Source organism: Zeus faber, assembly GCF_960531495.2.
Source record: "Zeus faber genome assembly, chromosome: 16".
Classification (NCBI taxonomy): domain Eukaryota; kingdom Metazoa; phylum Chordata; class Actinopteri; order Zeiformes; family Zeidae; genus Zeus; species Zeus faber.
The window spans coordinates 14,123,529-14,128,364 of NC_137202.1; the positions used below are offsets into that span (position 1 = coordinate 14,123,529).

Sequence of the window (4,836 nt, forward strand, 5' to 3'; positions counted from 1 at the left end):
TCTACGGGCTTAGTCATAATGCCCACATTACTAATGACTGTTTCTCAAATAGTTTTTATGTGAAAAATACCTTATGACAGTACCAACAGCCCTTGCAAAAATATCATCAAACGATCAACATCAAGGTATTTGTCCGGAAATTGTGATATTTCATTTTGTCAGTGTTGCCCAGTCCTTCTGTGAACGGAAAACTTTAAATAAATAAATGTGCTCTCCTTGCTCACACAAGGGAAGAAAATGCCTCTGTCTGCGTTGCTCTCTGCAGTAGATTGGGATAATACGTCCCTCTGGAATTCCCGTGCTGATCGCCTTTCTCTTTATGAGGCTAATTGTGTTATTACTGCCCAACAGCTGAGCACATAGTTAACACGTTTAAAAAAAAAAAAGCCTCCGTTACAGCCATTGTGTTAGAGATGTTGCGTTTTCCGGTATTACAACATCGACGTCACTTAGGCGCCGCAGTTATGCTCGAGCGTGAAAAAAAGCATGTATCTTTAGAAGAAAGTTTAGTTTCCCCCTAATTTAGAGAAAAAACATTTGATAAACATCGTGAATGTTCCATAGCGAGAACACTCCAATGACTATAGAAAAAACTCAGTAAATTGCATAACAATGGAAATAATGTTGTTTTCTTGATGTATTAATGTGTTGTTGTTGTTGTGTTAATGTGTTGCGGTGGATCGTTGGGATCATCAGAGGACGCTGGTGCGTATGTCACCGCTTCTCAAATCTGAGTCACAAGACTTAGATTGCCTCATAATGTGGCTATGTATGTGTGTGTGAAGTGATCTTGGGTCCCTATAAAAGCCCATTATCAATTAAAGCCATTATTATTATTGTTATTATTATTATTATTATTATTATTTTCATTATTATTGTTCTGTGCACATGTGTTTGTAGGTTTGTTTTTTTCTTTTCCACAAATGCAGCATTTCCAGCCCAAGTGACGCTGAAATAAGACTTTGCCGTGTCCCTAAAGACGCTGTGAGCGCAGATGCAGTCCGTTCTGGCCCTCCATTAAGACATCAGATCCCTCTCTCACTCTCTCTGTCTCTGTCTCTCTCTCTCTCTCTCCCTCCCTCTCTTTTCCTCTGACCATATCGGATCCAGTTTCCTGGGTGAAACGGAGACGCTACACCATTCTAGAGAACACCAACACACACACACACACACACACACACACACACAGACACATAAGTGGACACAGGCACAATCAGTCGCCTACACACACACACACACACACACACACACACACACACACACACACACACACACACACACACACACACAGTAACACACTGTGCATACATGTGTGAGTACAAGGTACAGTAGTTCACATTAGACGGATAATGAATAATAAGAACCTTTAAATCCATTTTACACGGCAGTGGTGGCCGACCTTTGGTCCTTAGAGCCGGCACCTACCTCTGGCACCGACCACCTTGACCCATGCGCACAGCCAACCTCCCTTAAAGATTATCCCTGAAATGATGTGATTCATACAAAACCAAAGTTAAGGTAGGCCCTTGAGATATATCTAACTTTCTCTTTTGGCCTCTGGGATGCATCTGGACCCTCTAATGCAATGCTGCACTACATTACATGATGTCCTTTGCGGAGGCTTTTTTTCCAAAAGCATCGAACAATCAGTAAATTTTGTCTGTAACGGTTGAACCAACTGTATGTCAGGGTCAGGGATAAACCTTCTATGGGAACCAGTTGCAACAGTCGAGTGAGATCCTCTTTTTTTCAACGCCACGAGTGGAGAGTTCGCTTATCGTCGAAATAGGACGACGAAGCGGATTTCGAACGTTTCTCACGTCGACCCTAGGTTACAAGGTGACGTAGTTCTGCATGTTTTATGAATCTACTTTGGACAAGCTCAGAGCAGGTAAGGTCTTGCTGTGAGAATTTTATGAAATGAACATGATTAGCTCAAGCGATTGCGATCGGATCATTATGTAATATTTGTGACAGCCATAAACACAAACCACCAGTCACACTGCAATACACATTGGATTTAGCGAGAGCATTATTCAACTTAAGCATGTAACAAACCAGTCGTTTGGGAGCTCGTGAAAACTATTTAGTTTTCCAACAAGATTTAGGGCTGGCAGACTTTTCTTCTTGCTTTCGTCATCCACAAAAGGCCAAAGATCCTGCCCTGGCTAGCTTCAGGCTGACACAGTGAACAGCCCACACAGGAGTCCTCTTTGTTGGGTCTCAGTAAGCAGTAATGGAGGAGGAAAGGAGAGGAAAGAGGAGGAGAGGAGGGGAAAGGGAAGAGGAGAGGAGAGGAGAGGAGAGGAGAGGAGAGGAGAGGAGAGGGGAGGAGAGGGGAGGAGAGGATAGGAGAGGAGAGGAGAGGAGACAAGAGGGGAGGAGAGGATAGTTTGAACACTTCCCCACTCTGATCAGGATGATTCCAACACGAACACAGACTGGGTGGCGTAGAAACAAAGAGAGAGGGAGAGAAAGAGAGAGAGAGAGAGGGAGATGGGCGACGAATAAAGGAGACAAAGGGAGGAGGAGAGAATTGTGGGATGGGGAGGGGAAGGAGAGGCAGCATTAGCTGGCAATCAAGCCTCAGTAACGCCAGGATGTGCCTGTGTGTGTGTGTGTGTGTGTGTGTGTGTGTGTGTGTGTGTGTCTGTGTGTGTGTGCGTGTGTGTGTGTGTGTGTATGTGTGTGTGTGTGTGTGTGCGTGCGTGCGTGCGCGTGCTTGCATTTGCTTAATTCCTTATCAGGCAATGTTCCATTTTCACAAACACTCCCCCAAAACCTTTTGCAGTAGGTCAGACGAGAGAAATGATTCCTGTGTGAAATAACACCAGCATCTATCTCTCAATATCTCTCTCCCTCTCACTCTCTCTCTCTCTCTCTCTCTCTCTCACACACACACACACACACACACACACACACACACACACACACACACACACACATTCTGAAACAGCAGTGTTGTGAATAGAGCTATTAATGAGAGATGAAAGAAGGGAAAATACATAGGTGTGAAAGAGAAAGGGAAACTTAATCTCACACCTTGACTTTCCCATTAATTAACCAAACTTTCTCAGCAACATATAAAAAAATGGAATTACATTATTTGGCTGTTTTTTGGGGACAACTAATGCTTTGTCAGCCACTGCCCCAAGCCTGTGACAATGCCAAGTTGCCCATGGCTTTTCACAACTGCCCCATAGTGTTATTCAGCGCAGCATCAGCCTGACCCAAAATAACGTAAAGTAAGGTGATGATGGTTGTACTGGGTGGCCTGAGCCAGGCAGGGTTCACACACAGCCTTTTGCAACAATGCATATACTGTATCTTATAATGTTGAAGCATATGGTTTCCGCCCCACCGTATATGTAGAGATTCTTATTGTTTATTGTATATATATTTGTATGCCAACTTGAACAATTTCCTGTATATTGTAAAATGTATTACTTTATTATTATTATTATTATTATCGCCTATTCTTCTGGTGTGTGACCTATCTATCTATCTATCTTACAGAATTGTATTATTATTGTTGTTGTTATTATTATTATTATTATTATTATTATGATTACTATTATTATAAATAGTACTATGTGTTCAGAAGACACTTACAGCGATGTGAGGACCTTCTATCTTCTCAAGCTGATCTCTGTCCAACAGCAGCACAGCTGTCCGCTCGCACACACACACACACACACACACACACACAAAGGAGAAATCCGTCCGCCTTCGCCACCAAAAAAAGGGAGATACAAAAAATAAAACGCGGCGAATGAGCGCTCCCCCTGGATTCCTTCCTCTGTCAAGTTACTGGACAGTATATCGTGTGCATTTCAGATGTGGCAGCCTCTCCTTTGTTGCGAGCGTCGGGACGTAAACAGAGAAGTGAGCCCCGCTCGGTCCGTGCGGAGCCCTTTACGCCGACGTCGTCGCAAAGGATTGTGGGCATTGGGGTTCTACGGAAGCCGTCGACGCGAAGAGGTCAGCGCAGAGTTGTGGGTAATGTAGTCCTGTAGGGCCCCACTCGGGCGAAAGCCCGCAGCACACGGACGCGAAGGGCGGATTGTTTGCCATCGCGAACTTCCTCTGCATTTGCCTCTGGTGTCACAGAAACCCCAGCTGTAGGAAAAAAAATGGCATTGCGTTAATTTAACATTTAAAAATCCAAAGTATATATTTTATTCATCATTTATTAGATATTTGACCCCAACAGCCAAATACATCGATTACAAATAATGGAACGTTGACCGGGTCGGGGTTGCAATATTTGATTATTATCCAGTGGAAAAACTTAAAACCACATCAACATTCATCGCTGTGTTCTTCTCGTTTTTGCCTCATTCTGTGCTGCAGGTGTTTTGCATGTCTTGGGGTTGAAGAAAAAGTCAAATGTATTATTTGTTAGAATAAAATGATAAAATAAACAGACATAAAAGGGCATATACATGATAAAGATGCAGAGATACAAGTGCACGCATGTACATTGCATTTCATACTGTACATGTCCATACATACATTTATACATCCAAACTAATTTGGTCCTCACATTGATATACTGTATATACATGTCAGCCCGTCCATCTGGCCGTCCAGCATCCGCCATTTGGCCGCCTTCTCCTGGTGGGAGGGCGGGGGGAGGGCATCACATGGGTTAGATGGACAGTGTGTACAATTTTTACTTTATATCCCATCAGCCACAACATTAAAACCACTGACAGGTGAAGTGAATAACATTGCTCATCTCGTCACAATGGCACCTGTCAAGGGGTGGGATATATCAGGCAGCAAGGGAACAGTCAGTTCTTGAAGTTAATGTGTTGGAAGCAGGAAAAATGG

The 4,836-nt window shown here is 43.4% G+C and overlaps 1 protein-coding gene across 1 annotated transcript in view; it reads right to left on the reverse strand.

The window, feature by feature from the left end:
* The window catches only part of peli1b (pellino E3 ubiquitin protein ligase 1b), a 48,036-nt gene extending 44,203 nt beyond the window's left edge, over positions 1 to 3,833 (reverse strand). The window contains exon 1 of the mRNA XM_080016186.1: positions 3,613 to 3,833. The gene's annotated coding sequence lies outside the window, so the exon portion shown is untranslated. The remainder of the gene's footprint in view (positions 1 to 3,612) is intronic.
* Positions 3,834 to 4,836: the final 1,003 nt, after the last annotated feature.